At 40.2% G+C, this 19,095-nt stretch overlaps 1 long non-coding RNA gene across 1 annotated transcript in view; it reads right to left on the bottom strand.

Moving 5' to 3' along the window:
- LOC139031808 (uncharacterized) overlaps window positions 1-17,383 on the bottom strand; it is a 110,709-nt gene extending 93,326 nt beyond the window's left edge. The window contains exons 1-3 of the long non-coding RNA XR_011484326.1: window positions 17,250-17,383; window positions 16,579-16,683; window positions 1,414-1,523 (exon numbers count right to left, since the gene is read on the bottom strand). This is a non-coding gene — a long non-coding RNA (uncharacterized lncRNA). The remainder of the gene's footprint in view (window positions 1-1,413; window positions 1,524-16,578; window positions 16,684-17,249) is intronic.
- Window positions 17,384-19,095: the final 1,712 nt, after the last annotated feature.

Raw genomic sequence — 19,095 nt, 5'->3', positions numbered from 1 at the left:
AATGAGGAAATGTTCATCAATGGGTATATACACTTGAAGGTATAAGATGAAAAATTCTGAAAAGCTCATGGGCAGTATAGTGATCATAGTTAACCATACTGTACTACATAGTTGGAATTACTAAGAGAATGGATCTTAATTATTCTTACTGCAAAAAATAAATGGTAACCATGTGAGGCAATAGAAATGTTAACTAACTCTGCCATGGAAATCATTTCTCAATATCAATAATAAGTGTATCAAATAACACATTGTACACCTTATAACTTATACACCATTACATGTCAATTAAATCTCAAAAATTTTAATTTATTCATGGAAATAAAACTTGTTTAATAAAACTTATTTCCATGAATAAATTCCTGAGAAGTCCCCTTATTTGAAACACCTCAAGATGCTTGGTGCTATATGCCAACTCAGGAAAGAGAGAAATAGTGAAGAAACACTTTGCTAATGCATTTAGGAGAAAGAGCAAAAGGCTTTAACAGTGATCAGATTGCAAGCTTGTCCTATTTTTTTCCCATCAATCGTTGATCCTGGAATGCAAAAATTAAGAAAAGACAATCTCTTAATTAAGAACCATTGAAAAATTCATTCCTTGTATTAAGGTCTTTATCCTGTTTTATCTAATTTCTGTGGGATCTGTAAGACACAAAAATAATATTACCTTACAGGAATTGAAACTAAGAGCCTGGGAGATTAAAGAAGTGGTTGGAATTTCACAGATAACTGGGGCTTGAGAAGAGCCATACAGTCTAGGCTTTAGGGAAACAGACTTTGGGAACTATTCATATCTGGGCTTAAATGTATTTTCAATACTTCATCTGACTGATTATGAATAGTTATTAACCTGTCTGAGCCAGTTTCCTTTTCTTCTCCAGAAAGCTTGGTAGAGATGCTAATCATTGTTGTCCTAGATACATTCCTTTCAATGTAACTCAACACTCAGAAACAGTGTGTCTGTCCTAAATATTTGCATTAGTGTTCTGTGATCATGGTCATAGCTGGCATAATTGTATGAGAATCATTTCCAAAATTTCATGCCTAAAGAAGGCACTAGAGGGCCCCTGGCAGTTGTGGCAAGTCCAGGGAGGCAGAGCTGATAAAAGAGGATGCTATGTCTGTAGATCATTTACAAATGGTATTAAACCTGACAAAAATTTACTTTGTAATTATCTCTATGTACCAGGCATCCTAAAGAAAGTCAAAGTCAGTGAAAAAAATACTCCTTTTTGTTGCAACAAACTGCTCCCACCAAATCCTTGATACCTAACTTTGGTACATCACTGCCCAACAGGCAGATATACACATATTCATTGTGGGTATTTTCTGGATTGTGCATATTGACAATACACAGGCAACATCTCAAAACATGTTGAAATGGAGATAATCTTCCCTGGCATTGCCACTTACCCTTGCTGTCTGATTCTCAAAATTCACTGGAGATGAGGACTCTCAGCTCTCTAGGGGTAAGTCCTGGGACAGGTGAAACAGGTACACAGAAACTGTGGTGGATTTTTCATCTGAAAAAATCAGAATTCCGAATTAGAGAAGAAATGTTACTGTTACAGGAAAAAATGGTAATGGGATCAAATTCTCACTGGTGAAAAAGAAACACATTATATTCATTGGTAAAACAGTAAGAATGATAGCTGACTATTCATCAGAAATAACATACAAGAGAAAAAAACTATGAAATGACATCTTCATCCTTAAAGTGCTAACAAAATAGCAAAAAAAAAAAAAATTCTGTAAACGTGAAATTCTATATTTAACTACTGACACTGCAAATTGTTCAGGGAAATAAAATATTCATTGGTACAATATTTGCAACTATTTTGTAGGGTAGAACTGCGTGTGTTATGTGTGAGTGTATTCTTTAGGTTAAAGGTAAATAAAACTATATGGAAATACTATATATAAGCATACATATAAAGGTAAATATAAAATGTAAATAATGTATAAATTTGTGTAAACATAAAAATTTATATGGAATATATTCATATATAAAGTAAGTACATATTTTCATGTCACTGAAATAATTGAGCACCTAAAGTAAAAATAGGAACAATATAATATAGGGTTCATAGCTTGTGTAACTATGAACATCAACAACCTCAGATATGTGGATGATACCACTCTAAGGGCAGGAAGCTGAGAGGAACTAAAGAGCCTCTTGATGAAGGTGAAGGAGGAGAGTGAAAGAACCAGCTTAAGACTAAATATCAAAAAACTAAGATTATGGCATCTGGTCCCATTAATGCATGGCAAATAGAAGGGGAAAAGTGGAAGTAGTGACAGATTTCCTCTTCTTAGGCTCCAAAATCACTGCAGATGGTGACTGCAGCCATGAAATCAGAAGACGATTGCTTCCTGGCAGGAAGTGATGACAAACCTAGACTGTGTTGAGAAGCAGAGACGTTGCTCTGCCAACAAAGGTCCATGTAGTCAAGGCTCTGGGCTTCCCAGTGGTCATGTATGGTGGTAAGAGCCGGATCGGAAAGAACGCCAAAGAATGAACTCCTTCCAACTGTGGTACTGAGGACTCTCGAGAGTCCCTTGGACAGCAAGGAGATCAAGTCAGTCAATCTTAAGGCAGATCAAGCCTGAATATTCACTGGAAGGACTAATGCTGAAGCTGAAGCTCCAGTATTTTGGTCATGTGATGTGAACAGATGACTCATTGGAAAAGTTCCTGATGTTGGGAAAGATTGAGGGCAGAAGGAGAAGAGGGAATAGGAGGATGAGATGGCTGAACAGCATCACTAGTACAATGAACATGAACTTGGGCAAACTCTGGGAGATGGTAAGGGACAAGGAGGCCTGGCATGCTGCAGTCCATGGGGTTGCAAAGAGTCAGACATGACTGGGCGATTGAACAAGTTTGTATAGATGTATGGCAATAAAAGCACAAAAGACTAAAGTGACAAAATGGAAGGATGCTGCTTTAAGCATCTCATATTACATGTAAAATGGTATAATCTTTTTTGAAATTATATTGTAGTCAATAAAGATACATATTTTAAGCTCTGGAGCAACTTAAAATAAAGCAAATATGACTGATAACCCAATAGAGAAGATAATACAGGATACCAAAATATGCTTTAATGAAAAAAAAGCCAAGAGTGAACAAAGTCAAAAGAGATGCAGCAAACAGTAAAGAAATAACAATATAACATAAAGCCAACAATATCAATAATTACCTTAAATGTAAATGAACAATTGAAAGGCAGAGATAGACAATATCAATTCTTTGAAGATGGGATGAAAGCAAATCTGCCTACTCTCACTACTTCCATTCAACATTATACTGAATAGAAGTTAACTGGAGGGTCTAGTCAGCACAATAATGTGGATTGGGAAGGAACAAATAAAGCTATAATTTTTTACAGGCAAAGTATCATTTATGTAGAAAATCTCAGTTATCTATCAAATATCTCTACTTAAGCTAATGAATGAATTTAGCAATATTGTAGGAGACAGGGTGGGCATCATTGTCTTATAATCTATGCAGTTGCACTAGGTCCCATGCTCAGAGATGCCCTATATTTGGTTTAATACTCTGCTGTCTTCATAATTTTATTTGCACATAGCCCTACAAATTATGTACCAAGTCCTGGCAGGAGATAAAGCTGAATATAGGCAATCTATTGAGCTCCTCAATACCACACCACCACCACCAACAACAAATGGAAAACAAAATAAAGTTGCAATAAATTAAAAATAAGCTTTACAAAATATATGTGAGGCACTGAAATATTAACGTATAAAGCAATATAAATTAAATAGGAAAAGGTCCATCTAGTTAAGGCTATGGTTTCTCCAGTGGTCATGTATGAATGTAAGAGTTGGACTGTGAAGAAGGGTGAGCACTGAAGAATTGATGCTTTTGAACTGTGGTGTTGAAGAAGACTCTTGAGAGTCCCTTGGACTGCAAGGAGATCCAACCAGTCCATCCTAAAGGAGATCAGTCCTGGGTGTTCATTGGAGGGACTGATGCTGAAGCTGAAACTCCAATACTTTGGCCACCTCCTGCGAAGAGTTGACTCATTGGAAAAGAGCCTGATGCTGGGAGGGACTGGGGCAGGAGGAGAAGGGGACGACAGAGGATGAGATGGCTGGATGGCATCACTGACTCAATGCACATGAGTTTGAGTAAACTCTGGGAGTTGGTGATGGACAGGGAGGCCTGGTGTGCTGCAGTTCATGGGGTCGCAAAGAGTTGGGCACGACTGAGCAACGGAACTGAACTGAACTGAAACAAATTGAGTGGTATATAATTTTGATGGATTGTGAGTTTCAGTATTTTATTTTTTAATTTATTTGTTTTAATTAGAGGCTAATTACTTTACAGTATTGTAGTGGTTTTTGCCACACATTGACATGAATCCGCCACGGGTGTACATGTGTTCCCCATCCTGAAACTCCCTCTCTCTCCCCATCCCATCCCTCTGGGTCATCCCAGTGCACCAGTCCTGAGCACCCTGTCTCATGCATCGAACCTGGACTGGTGATCTGTTTCACATATGATAATATACATGTTTCAATGCTGTTCTCTCAAATCATCCCACCCTCACCTTCACCCACAGAGTCCAAAAGTCTGTTCTTTACATCTATGACTCTTTTGCTGTCTCGCATATAGGGTCATCATTACCATCTTTCTAAATTCCATATATATGTGTTAACAAACTGTATTGGTGTTTTTCTTTCTGACTTACGTCACTGTGTATAATAGGCTCTAGTTTCATCCACCTCAACAGAACTGATTCAAATGCATTCTTTTTAATAGCTGAGTACTATTCCATTGTGTATATGAATGACAGCTTTTTTTATCCATTCATCTGCTAATGGACATCTAGGTTGCTTCCACGCCCTGGCTATTGTAAACAGTGCTGTGATGAACATTAGGGTACATGTGTCTCTTTCAATTCTGGTTTCCTTGGTGTGTATGCCCAGCGGTGGGATTGCTGGGTCATATGGCAGTTCTATTTCTAGTTTTTTAAGGAATCACCACACTGTTCTCCATAGTGTCTGTACTAGTTTGGATTAAATGACCTGTGTGTGAATGCATGCATGCATGCATGCTCAGTCATATATGACTGTCTGCAACCACCCCATGAACCATAGCTGGCCAGGCTCCTCTGACCATGGAATTTTCCAGGCAGGAATACTGGAGTATGTTACCATTTCCGACTCCAGGCAAATGACCTGTAGATTTAGCATAATCCCAATCAAAATAGCTTCAGGTTTTACTTATTGTAAGAGTTAGCAAAAAAATATCATATGATATCACTTACGATGCAATCTAATGAAAAACATTATATGCAAAACAGAAATAGACCCAAAGATGCAGAAAACAAAATACTGTTATCAAAGGGGAAAGGGACAAAGGATAAATTGGGACTTTGGTTTTAACATATACACGCTATGCTTTGCCATGCTGCGCTTAGTAGCTCAGTTGTGTTTGACTCTTTGCAACCCCATGGACTGTAACCAGCCAGTCCCTCTGTCCATGGGGATTCCTTAGGCAAGAATACTGGAGTGGGTTGCCATGCCCTCCTCCAGAGGATCTTCCTAACCCAAGTCTCCTGCATTGCAGACAAATTCTCCACCATCTGAGCCACCAGGGAAACTCATATACACTCAGTTCAGTTCAGTCACTCAGTCGTGTCTGACTCTCTGTGACCCCATGGACTGAAGCATGCCAGGCCTCCCTATCACCAACTCTCAGAGCTTGCTCAAAGTCATGTCCATCAAGTTGGCGATGCCATTCAACCATCTCATCCTTTGTTGTCCCCTTCTCCTCCTATCTTCAATCTTTCTGAACATCAGGGTCTTTTCCAATGAATCAGTTCTTCCCATCAGGTGGCCAAAGAATTGGAGTTTCAGTTTTAGCATCAGTCCTTCCAATGAATATTCAGGGTTGGTTTCCTTTAGAATGGACCGGTTGGGTCTCCTTGCAGTCCAAGGGACTCTCAAGAGTCTTCTCCAACACTACAGTTGAAAAGCATCAATTCTTCAGCACTCGGCTTTCTTAATAGACCAACTCTTACATCCATACATGACTACTGAAAAAACCAAAGCTTTGACTAGCCAGACTTTTGTTAGCAATGTGTCTGCTTTTAAATATGCTAAGTTGGTCAAAACATTTCTTCAAAGGGACAAGCATCTTTTAATTTTATGGCTGCAGTCACCATCTGCAGTGATTTTGGAGCCCCCCAAAATAAAGTCTCTCACTGTTTCTGTTGTTTCCCCATCTATTGACCATGAAGTGATGGGACTGGATGCTATGCTCTTAGTTTTTTGGATGTTGAGTTTTAAGCCAACTTTTTCACTCTCCTCTTTCACTTTTATCAAGAGGCTCTTTAGTTCTTCTTCACTTTCTGCCATAAGGGTTGTGTCATCTGCGTATCTGAGGTTATTGATATTTCTCCCAGGTATCTTGATTTCAGCTTGTGCTTCATCCAGCTCAGCATTTCACATGCTGTACTCTGCATATAAATTAAATAAGCAGGGTGACAATATACAGCCTTGATGTACTCCTTTCCTGATTTGGAACCAGTCTGTTCTGTGTCCATTTCTAACTTGCTTCTTGGCCTGCATACAGATTTCTCGGGAGGCAGGTCAGGTGGTCTGGTATTCCCATCTCTTTCAGAATTTTCCAGTTTGTTGTGGTCCACACAGTCAAAGGCTTTGGCATAGTCAGTAAAGCCAAGGTAGATGTTTTTCTGGAACTCTCTTGCTTTTTTGATGATCCAGCGGATATTGGCAATTTGATCTCTGGTTTCTCTGCCTTTTCTATATCCAGCTTGGACATCTGGAAGTTCATGATTAACATATTGTTGAAGCCTGGCTTGGAGAATTTTGAGCATTGCTTTGCTAGCATGTGAGATGAGTGCAATTGTGTGGCAGTTTGAACATTCTTTGGCATTGCCTTTCTTTGGGATTGGAATGAAAACTGACCTATTCCAGTCCTGTGACCACTGCTGAGTTTTCCAAATTTGCTGGCACATTGACTGCAGCACTTTCCCAGCATCATCTTTTAGGATTTGAAATAGCTCAACTGGAATTCCATCATCTCCCCTAGCTTTGTTCATAGTTAGACGGTAGGAGGGGTGAAGTCACATTTAGAATCAAACCCCATACCCACCAGAGATTCTTGGAAGGCTCAAACAAACCTTGTGCATATCAGGAAACCCCACAGAGCCTGAGTCAGACCTGCCTTTGAGTGTTTGAGTGTCTCCTGCAAAGGTACTGGTCAGCAGTGGCCTGTCTCAGGGGCAGGGTTACTGGGTGTAGCAGACCTGGGTGCGGCATAAGCCCTCTTGAGGAGATCGCTATTAACCCCACCATAGAGCTGCCAGAACTACACAGGACTGGGAAATAGACTCTGGGAGGGCACAACAGAAATTTGTGTGCACAGGGACCCAGGAGAAAGGAGCAGTGACCCCACTAGAGACCGACACAGACTAGCCTGTGAGTATCTAGGAGTCTCTGGCGGAGCCATGGATCAGCGGTGGCATGATCACAGAGAACTAATCAAACTGACCACATAGACCACGGTCTTGTCTAATTCAATGAAACTATGAGCCATGCCATGTAGGCCACCCAGGACAGATGGATGTGTCATGGTGCAGAGTTCTGACAAAATGTGGTTCACTAGAGAAGGGAATGGCAAACTATTTCAGTATTCTTGCCTGGAGAACCCCAAGAACAGTATGAAAAGGCAAAAAGATACACACTACTATGTATATAATAACCAACAAGGACATATTATATAGCATAGGGAACTATATTCTATATTTTATAATAATCTATAAGGGAAAAGAATCTGAAAAAAGAATATATATCTATATCTGCATCACTTTGCTATATACCTGAAACTAATACAACATTCTAAAACAATTATACGTCAATAAAAAGTTTTTAAAAAAATTATGTGAAAATACAGAGATCTAGCCTAGTCAAAATAATCTTGAACAAAATGATGAAAGTTGAAGGAAAACTTCTAGAGTAATTAAGATAAGGTGCTAATTGCATACAAATTGACAATCAGAGACATGGAACAGAATAGACAGTCCAAAAGTACACCCACACTTACATGGTCAATTGCTTTTTGATCAAGGCCACAAAGCATTTCAATGGGGAAAGGAAGGTCTTTTCACAAAATGGAGCTAGAACAATTGGCTATATTTTAAAAAAGTGAAACTTGACTTATACCTCATAGAAAATATATAAAAATTAATTGAAAAAGAGTTTAGACACAAAAATAAACGTTGAAAATATTAAGCTTCACAAAGAAAACAAATAATAGGAAAAATCATTGTGAATTTAGGGATAGGCAAAGATTTTATAAACAGGACCCAGGTATATAGGTAGGACTTTTCATAAAAGAAAAATGTGATAAAATATATTTTATCAAAGTCAAAACTGTGTGCTCAATAAATACATTAATAAAGTGAATGAGTCCTAGACTAGAAGAAAATACTTAACAATACATATGTCTAAGGAATTACATGTATTCAGAATATATAAACTCCTGTAATTCAATAATAAAAAGACAAACAACCCAACAAAATTAGGCAGAATACTTAAACAGTTACTTTACAAAGGAATGTATATGAATGGCCATTGAGAAAATGAAAAAGTGCTCAGCATCATTAGTCACAAGAGAAATGAAAATTAAAACCACAATGAAGTGCCATTACATACTGAACAGAATAGCTGAAATAAAAAAAGACAGGAGACAGTGGACACTGGCTGAGATGAGAGCAACCAGAACTTTTCTATGTTACTAGCAGGGGTGCAGGAGACGTCAATGGCAGCCCACTCCAGTGTTCTTGCCTGGAAAATCCCATGGACGGAGGAGCCTGGTGGGCTGCAGTCCAAGGGGTCACGAAGAGTCAGACACGACTGAGCGACTTAGCAGCAGCAGCAGGAGTGCAAAATTATCCAACATCTTTGGCAATGGTCTGGTAATTTTTCACAAAGATAAGGATATTCCTGCCCTATGAGCCAGTGGTTCATCTTCTAGATAGGTTTCCACGAGAAACAAAAATGTTATGTCCACAAAATAAGTTGTACAAGAATGTTAATAGGAGTTTTACTAACAGTAACCCAAAGCTGGAAGAAGCCCAAGGGTCTAGCAATGAGATATGGATTAAAAAATTTGCTGCAGTATATAAAAATTAAAAGTTACATAGCAACAGAAAGATGTTATGTTTATTGGAATAGCATGGATGGATCTTGAAAACCTTATATTGAGCTAAATAATCCAAACACAAAATGGTAGAAACTATATTATTACATTTATGTGAAGTTGTGAAGAGGTAAAATTAATGTAAGAGAACAAGGTCAGTGCTCTGGTTGAAACTAGAGGGTTGAAATAAGAGGGGAGGAGCAAGAGAATCTTTCTGGAATGAAGGTTTTATTTGATATCTTGATAAGATCTAGATTTTATAGTGGTGTGCTGGCTGACTTAGCAACAAAGAGCCCCAGTTTTTAGCATTTGTAGATTTTTCTTTTGGTATTAATACTCCTACAAATGGTTGAATAGCTGACTTGCAAAAATTTTATATAGATCAGTCCTTGTATTATGGTTCTAGCATGCTGCTGAATATTGGGGTGTGCAGTCGGCCAAGGTCATCAAACCATATCGAAAGATCCATACATTTCACTGCATGCAAATTACACCTTAATAAAAAAAATATGAGAAAATAAGAATTTATCAGCTCTACAAGAGAGTCTAGCTAAGCACAATTTTCCCAACAAGCCACACACTTTCAGTTTAGCTTGTCTTTTCTTGTTGTTTTTGCATAGAACATCCTAAAATATAATTACTTTATATTGTTTGCCTGCTCTCTAAGAACACTAAATGGTTATTAAATATTAGAGTTTATATCCAAGTGAAAGTGAAAGTCATTCAGTCGTGTTGACTTGTTGCAACCCCAGGGACTATGCAGTCCATGGAATTCTCCAGGCCAGAATATTGGAGTGGGTAGCTTTTCCCTTCCCCAGGGGATCTTCCCAACCCCGGGATCAAACCCAAGTCTCCTGCATTGCAGGCAGGTTCTTTACCATCTGAACCATAAGGGAAGCCCAATAATGTATTAAGTTAGTATGCTATTCACCCCATTAAATTTTAATAAAGCAGAATTAACCCACTGAAATAATGTTCTAATGTCACAGTAAGTTGGGAATTGCAGAGGCAAGCCACAAATATCAGGATGCAAACTAAAGAAAGGTGGGCATGAAAGAATTCTGATGGTCATCAGGCAACCAAGTATGTTAAGTAAGTCTACGCAGATGCTAAATATAAAAGTTAATGTTTGGGAACTCTGGGTTTTCATGTTATTGTTTAGTCTCTAAGCCATGTCTGACTTATTGTGACCCCTTGGACTGTAATCCGCCAGGCTCCTCTGTCCATGAGATTTCCCAGGCAAGCCTACTGGAGTGGTTTGCCATTTCCTTCTTCATATGTCCAAGTGGATATGTCCAAATACCAGGATCTGCCTATCTTCATGCTAATTCAGAGGACTAACACAAGCAGGTAATCCGTGATTTTTGTTGACTGAGTCTAATCATATGGGCGCTTAGGTGGTTCTCTTGGGAATTTCAATGGCTATACTTAGGACCAAACACCATTTGTTTACTGGAGTTAAATTTTCCTGAAGTACCTTTTGCTCAAGGTATAAGGAAAGACCACATACAAGTTGAAATTACAAAGAAAACCACTGACAGAGTGAATGTAACAGAACAGAAACCCAAAGAGGACAAGAAACACTATGAGTTGAGGTTCGGACAACATTTAGATGATAATTATTGCAGGCACCATCTACTGTGGCATTACTTTATGCCAAGTTTTGTTATACGTAAACTTTTTCAATCATTTGGGCCTTCTCAGTGCCTCAGTGGGTAAAAAGAATCTGCCTGCAATGCAAGAGACACAGGAGATGAGGGTTTGATCCCTGGGCCTGGAAGATTCCCTGGAAGAGGAAAATGGCAACCCACTCCAGTATTCTTAGCTGAAAAATCCCATGGACAGAGGAACCTGGTGGGCTACAGTCCAAAGGGTCGCAAAGAGTTGGACACAACTGAAAAACTAAGCACCATATTCAGTCATTACAAGATTACAGAGATATTTCAGTTAGTCAAGACCAAGGAAATCAGAGTCATTGTAAGTCTTAAGGAATGCGGACTTGCTATATGAATTATACTGGCACAAAGTGGGAGGAGGCAGGCTAGTGAAAACCTGGAAGACAAGGGTGGGAGGGAATAAGAGAAACCACTGCTAACCAGACAGCCTGATGCCTGGCACAGGCATAAACATCAGAGCTTGCAGATAAATGCAAGAAGCCTAACGTATCTCCCACTAAAGCAGAGTTGCAGAAAGTGAGAGTGAAATTGTTTGTCGCTCAGTTGTGTCTGACTTTTCACAACCCCATGGACTGTAGCTTGCCAGGCTCCTCTGTCCATGGGATTCTCCAGGCAAGAATACTGGAGTGGGTTGCCATGCCCTTCTCCAGGGGATCTTCCTGATCCAGAAATCAAACCTCCTGCACTGCAGGCAGATTCTTTACATCTGAGCTACAAGGGGGTTTGCTTTCTGGGAATCTGTTGCCTCTCTGTAGCTCCTGCTTTTGTGAGTCCACAGCCAAGCACTTGGTTGTTGGCCTGCTACCACTGTTGGTCGTCAAAGCCAGCTGCCAGCAAGAGGAGTCAGCTGTGGAAAGAGGATCGCGAGGGCACACTGACACTGCCAGGTATTTCCACACTTGTTCACTACGACTTCAGATCGTGCTGATCTTCTAAAAGGAATGAATTCTGCTTCACTTCACCTTCCTAATCCCAAGCATGTTCCTCTTTTGACCAACTCTAAGCATATTGCGAAGAGGATCTTAGGAAATACAGATCTTAGCTTTCGTCAAGTATATACAGATCAAAGCTACACAATATAATTTCCCAATCTACAGATAAGAAAAAGAAAGATCAAACTGGTGATAACTATTTGCCCAGGTTGTTACACACTTCATACCGTATACCCAGGTGCATCTGATGCAAACTGTTTCTTAGTAGCATTCTATGGCTATCTTCATGGATATTTCCTTCAAGGGCTTTGTGGTTCCAGGTCCATGTTGTCACATTCAACCTGTTTTCTTGAGGGGTTTATGTACTTTTGTAACCAAGCAACCTCATGTATAGTTTTAGTGAAGATTAAATGAGGCTGTATAGAAAGCGTATTTAATAATACTTTGCCTATGAGCTCTTGGTAGCTCATGGCGATTGCTGTAATGATATCTCTGATAATGATGAATAGTATTTACCTTCAGGCAGCTTAATAAAAGAAAAGGCATGAGCCAGAGATTCTGGACAAAAGTTTAGCTTTGCTATTTAATCTCTGCTGTAGTCAAGACCTGTGAATTTCACTTTTTAAAAAATCCCTCAATGAGGATAATATTCTCTTCTTTGACAGGTTCCCAGGATTTTTGTGAAGATAATACATATATACATATTTGTGTATATCTGCATATTTTTATATATGCTATTTTGTTGCAACGGTGTCTCCTGAGCCTGTTCTCCTCTACCTTTGAGAGTGGTTTGGCCCTTCGTTTTTAGAGTTAATCCTCTAACTGTAACCATCTCTCTTATCCAGGGAGGTTTTGAAGAAGACACAAGGAAAATGTGTGAAAATATAGCCTACAAACCAAAATGAAGCAATATGATCACTGAATCACCTCCCTTTTGGTGACTTTAGAAAACATTAGAAAGGTAGGCTTGTTCCTGTGCCCACCTAGCCCCACTCCGTCTACTCCCACCCCACCCTGAAAAAGCTTTGAGCTGGGCTGCCTCTGCAAATTCTCTGAGCCATTGCTGCTGTCTCCACGTTCTGCCCCCCTCACCTGTGCAGAGGGAGATTTCAGGGTGGTTATCTCTGAGTTTCCCATTCCTTGAAGGAAGCCGTATTTCTAATCTGCGGCATGACGACCTTTTGCTTACCCTGTTAGATAAAAATCACAGGCCTCCTTATCAGCACAGAGCTGAGAGAAGGCAAATTGAATATAGACTTTACCTGTGAGCAGCATGAAAAATCAACTAAAACCAGTGCATCCTTGCATGTAACATTCATTGCCAGTACGGTGTTTCTCTAACCACAGCTTGCACCAGCATTTGGAATGCAATTATGCCTCCTTCAAATTAACAATTTAGCAACATCTCCACTCTAGAGGATTTACAGAAGAAAGTAATTTACACTGCAATCTTTGTTGTGGTTTAAAAAAAAAATAAGGAAATGCATGTGGATATTGCCTCATCACAGAGAGCCAAGCATTTTTACCTGGGCTGTTTTTCCTCTGAAAAACTGAAATAACACCCCAACTAGCATCTAGTGTGTCTAATGTCTCTTAACGTGTCCTTCCATACTCACCACACTGCAGGGCAGGAGGTGTCATGATATGGTAGAAAGTATGTGGATTATTTTTTGGCCAGTTCGACTTGAATTCCTGGATCCAATCTTCTTTTCTGGATAATTTTGTGTATATTCTTACTTATGCTTTTCCTTCAGAAAACATTGCCAACTTCAGAGTTTCCATCTTTTTGAAATACATATAGACAGTTATAGATATTCTGGTATAGAGTAAGAGCTGTATATGTCTTTGCTTCCTCCTTTTCCTTTTCCTGCTTCTAGAGCTGTAAATGGAGAGACCAGCTTTGTGAACTGGTAATTGGCTTGCACTCAATAACACCCCTAGGAACCTGAGAGAAGTTTCTTAAGAACTCTTTTGAACCTGAGTCTCTGGGCTCAAGACAAAGGCTCAGAACAGCAAGGACTCTGTAGCTACATCTCTGTGTGATGATGTTGAATGCAGACCAAAGACAGAGCAGGCTGTGCTGATCATTAAAGATTCACCTGTAAGCATGAAAATTAGCTTGGGTCATAACTGAAATTCCCAGCAGCCCCCAGGCCTTCTGAAAGAAGAAATGGATTATCAAATCTTCTGCAAATAGACAGAGGAGTCAGGTGTTAGGTACCTGAGCTAATTACCTAAGAAGATCACCTGGGGCTAAATCAAGTGTTTTCTGATCAGCAGACAATGCAACAGCTCTAATCTAATAAACTGAGGACCAGGGATGATCCTCAGAATGAGAGCTGTGAGAGGGAGAAAGGTCCTTTTTCTGTCTGAGACCATGCTGAGGACTGCCATCATCCAGGCCTCCTTTGTCCGAATTTGTAGTACCTGGAGGAAAGCTAAGAATACACACATTTGCCTTTGAAAACCACATGAATTGAAGGGGTTAGTTAGTCTGGAGCTCTGAAGCCTCTTCGGGAGGCTTCCACAGGAGAGTAGTTAATTCGTTTGCAGTGAGATGTCTAGGTGCTCAGAAAGGGAGTGGAGGGCTCTTACTGCAAGGCATTCACCTGCTGCACTGATTTGTCCTGCATTATCTTCCTGCTGCTGCTAAGTCACTTCAGTCTTGTCCAACTCTGTGTGACCCCATGGACTGCAGCCTACCAGGCTCCTCCGTCCATGGGATTTTCCAGGCAAGGGTACTGGAGTGGGGTGCCATTGCCTTCTCGCATTACCTTCCTGGGGGCAGGCAACCCATTTCCATCTTTCAGCATCACTGGGCTCTACTTTATGATGGTAGGGCTGTGAATGTACAGATCACCTTTTTGCAGGAAGGATACACTTGCTCCTTCTTTTCATTCTCCTGCTCTTGTGATTGTCACGCCATCACCCTGGAGGCAGCAGTTTCTTCCATAGAAGCAGCTGCATCTGCTTTTTGGTCTTTCCAGCACTCACACAAATAGCCTCATTGAGCCCTCTCAAAGATATCCATAGCATCACCCCAAAGGACCCCTCCTAGTATCCTGAGCTATCAGCACATGCCAAGCAGTAGTTCTGAGTTTCAACTCCAAGTAGCCCCTCCTTCCGGAGAAGGCAATGGCAGCCCACTCCAGTACTCTTGCCTAGGAAATCCCATGGACGGAGGAGCCTGGTAGGCTGCAGTCCATGGGGTCGCTAAGAGTCAGACATGATTGAGCGACTTCACTTTCATTTTTCACTTTCATGCATTGGAGAAGGAAATGGCAACCCACTCCAGTATTCTTGCCTGGAGAATCCCAGGGACGGGGGAGTCTGGTGGGCTGCCATCTATGGGATCACACAGAGGCAGACACGACTGAAGTGACTTAGCAGCAGCAGCAGCAGCCCCTCCTTCAGGCTTTAATAAGTCCTACCTCTTGCCTTTATTGCACAGTCCAGAGTGGCCACTTCCTGCAGGCATTTTCTTAGAGTTCTCCCTCCTTTTTTACCCTTTTTGTCACCTAGCTGGATGAATTCTAGTTAACCGTCTTGTACAGTAAATCACTTCCATTAAAATTGCTCTGTGATTTCTATATCCTCTCACATTTATAGAAATCGGTACCCAAAAAACCCAGACCACCTAAGACAAGGTTGTGAATTGGTTTGGAAGTGTCCTTGAATTTGAATGCAGAGTTAGGCACCTTGCCAGTAGGAAATGAGATGCTAGTAATGCATGGCATGCAGTGGCATCACAATTAATCAAGCTGTCACTTGCACTAAATGGTAATAATTGTGCCTACTGAATGGTTCTGCCTCCTGATGGGACCCTAAATGATATAATTTATTTTGGGAATTTCTTCAGTAGGAATTTTACCTGCCTATGACTTTCCTTGGCTTTCAGAATAAAATCCAAACTTTATCTCATGGCTTTTACTTCATGTTCCTTTCCAACATTGGGTCCTACCCATTACCCCCTTCCTTACAAACTTTCAGTCTTCCTTCTTACCCTAAGGAGAGGAAGTTTTACCCCACCGAAGGGCCTATACCATAATGGTTCCCTCCAGCTGCAATGCTCTCTAGCTGATCTTTGTATGGCTGGCTTACTCTCATTATTCAGGATGTAGATGTAAGGTCACTTTATTGGAAAGTCCTTCCCTGGCCAGACAACTGCTGGAAAACATGGCCAGCACTTTTCATTTGAATATCACTCAAATTAACTGAGAAAAAATAGAAAAATATCATTGTATTCCAAACAAATTACAAATAAGTAATGCAGACAAGAACATACAACTGCTAATTTTTGTTTAAATAATTGAAATGCCTATTTAGTTTTGGATAAATGAAATTAAATGAGCTTTCCTGGTAGCTCAGCTAATAGAGAGTCCACCTACAATGCAGGAGACTCCAGTTAGATCGCTGGGTTGGGAAGATCCCCTGGATGAGGGCACAGCAACCCACTCCAGTATTCTTGCTTGGAGAATCCCCATGGACAAAGGAGCCTGGGGGGCCAGAGTACACAGTGTTGCAAAGAGTTGAACACGACTGAATTACTAAGCACAGCAAATGTCCTTTTGGAGCTCCCCGGGTGGCACTAGTGGTAAAGAACCCACCTGCAAATGCAGGAGACAAAGAGACATACGTTTGATCCCTTTTACTTTATGTATTGCCTTTTTGTAATAAAAACTTCCCTTTTTTGGGGGGGGGGAGGGCAGGAGATCAATAAATAAATAGCATTGAGAAATCAACAATGCCTATCAGATCTTTATCAACTTACCATGTCTTCCAACATTTGCTCCTGTCATTCTTCCAGGACAGAATTGTGCCCGTTAGGAATGCTTGTTGAACTTGTAAGTATGTAGAGTTAGTGTTGGTTAGAATTCTATAAGAATTGTGAAATTTCAAAAACTGGGGACTTCCCTGATGGACCAGTGGTTAAAAATCTGCCTGCCAATGCACAGACATGGATTTATGCCTGGTTCCGGAAGATTCCACATTCCACGGAGCAACTAAGCCCATGTGCCACAACTAGTGAAGACCATGTGCCCAGAGCCCATGTTCTGCAACGAGAGAGGCCACTGCAACCAACGCCTGTACACCACCAGGAAGAGGGCCACCCCACTGCAGCTAAAGTCTGCACAGCGGAGACGACCCATTACAGTCAAAAAATAATAATGGAATAAAATTTTTTAAAAGTTGAAAAGTTAGAAGTAAAAAATAACACATAAGAAAATATGGCAAAGTTAGGTATTTGGATAGGCAAACTTGAAAGAGGTCTGTAAAATGATGAACTGTTAGCAAAAACACTTGGAATTAACTACCCCTTTCATAACAGGACAGATACATATTTAAAAAGTAGGTGAATTTGAAGATGCTCTTAACATTAATATGAACAGAAATTTGTCCACTACCGGATTAGTATTAACAAGAGAAAGGATGAAAGTTTACATTAGAGAATCTTGCTGGTTCTGACAGCTCCTGACACCCTCTGGAAGCCCCAGCACTCCCCAGAAGTCCCTGGCAGCCCTTCCAGACGTTCATCACACTCCAAACATCACAGTGGTAGAAAGCACTTGGAATCCTGCAATTGACACAGCTGGGGGAAGCTGGAAGCAACAGAAAACAGAAACACGGGGAGGTTGGCAATTAGAAAAGGAAAGCTCAGATTTCTTGGCAGGTGTTGGTTAGATGATACATGGTAAGAGATTCCTTATTCATTCACAAAGCCCAAATGCTCAGCCAAACAGCCTTCTATTCTGCCAAAAAAGGCAGAATGACATTCAGGAAAGATTTTCTTTTCTTAATTCTGGAAGATTTCTGAAAACATAAGGCTGTGATTTGCTCTTCCCACAACTCCTAGATTCAACTTAGTGTATCTTAGAGCCGTTACATAAACTTCCTGTATTACATCACTTTGTATACATTAGAAGCATAGGTCATTTAAAGGACATGTGTAAAAATAAATACTGATAAGATACTGAAAATGCCCACTTAATTCTCCACCAGGTACTCGCCACCACCATACATATACACATTTGCTATGCTTTATAATTAAATTATTCTAAAAACAACTTCCATATTGGCTACTTTGCTTGGTAATCTGGTGACAGGCTAGTTATATCTTTATATTAATATGGAACTGATTTAACCCAAGGTCTTCCTTCCATATAGTCTGATTGAATTGAATTAGAATTAGACTTAAAAATTCACTTCTGAGAAAAAACTCCCACGAGTAAAAACAAAAATGAGACTCCAGCTATATTAAAAAAAAAAAAAAAGTTATAAAATAGGAGAAGACTCTTGAGAGTCCCCTGGACAGCAAGGAGATTAAACCAGTCAATCCTAAAGGAAATCAATCCTGAATATTGGATTGTCATTGGAAAGTCATTGGAAAGACTGATGCTAAAGCTGAAGCTCCAATACTTTGGCCAGCTGATGCTAAGAGCTGACTCCTTGGAAAAGACCCTGATTCTGGGAAAGATTGAGGGCATGAGGAGAAGGGGGTGACAGAGGATGAGATGGTTGAATGACATCACCGTCTCAACAGACATGAGTCTGAGCAAACTCCGGGAGATGAGGCATAACAGGGAAGCCTGGCATGCACAATCTGTGGAGTCACAAAGAGTCAGACACAAGGGAGCAAGTGACTGAACAGTAACAAAAACGAAATAGTAGAGATTTATACCTCTATTAGGCTTATTTCTAACTAACAATGTTCCATCCTATTTAACATGTAAGACCTATTTTCAAAAGAGAAAACTTCCATGGGAAAGGCAAGGGTAAGGAAGAGTTTGATTGTCTTTGGTAGATTATCTTTGAGTCACATGTTTTCTCTTTGTTCTGCAAAGACAGAGTATTTGTCTTTTCAAAGTTAATAGAGACAAGAATTTAGAAGCCCTTAAACCATCCAAATTTCCTTCTGAAATTGGAGGGTAGATCTTTTGGTTTATATGAAAAACAGTGTCATATCAGATATTTTATCTTATAACCCAAACAATCTGTTGTTGTTTTGTCGCTAAATTATGTCTGACTCTTTTGCAACCCCATGGACTGTAGCCTGCCAGTCCTCTCTGTCCATGGGATTCCCCAGGCAAGAATACTGGAGTGGGTTCCCATTTCCTTCTCCAAGGAATCTTCCCCACCCAGAAATGAAACCTATGTCTCCTGCATTGGCAGGCAGATTCTTTACCACTAAGCCAGCTGGCGAGCCCATAACCCAAACAATAGAAGCTTCTATTTATTTTAAGTTTGTTTATAGGTTGGTTTGAACACAGCCTCTTCTCAAAAGGATTTA

This window comes from Odocoileus virginianus, chromosome 28, assembly GCF_023699985.2.
Source record: "Odocoileus virginianus isolate 20LAN1187 ecotype Illinois chromosome 28, Ovbor_1.2, whole genome shotgun sequence".
NCBI lineage: Eukaryota > Metazoa > Chordata > Mammalia > Artiodactyla > Cervidae > Odocoileus > Odocoileus virginianus.
This window is presented reverse-complemented; position numbering and strand designations above follow the sequence as displayed.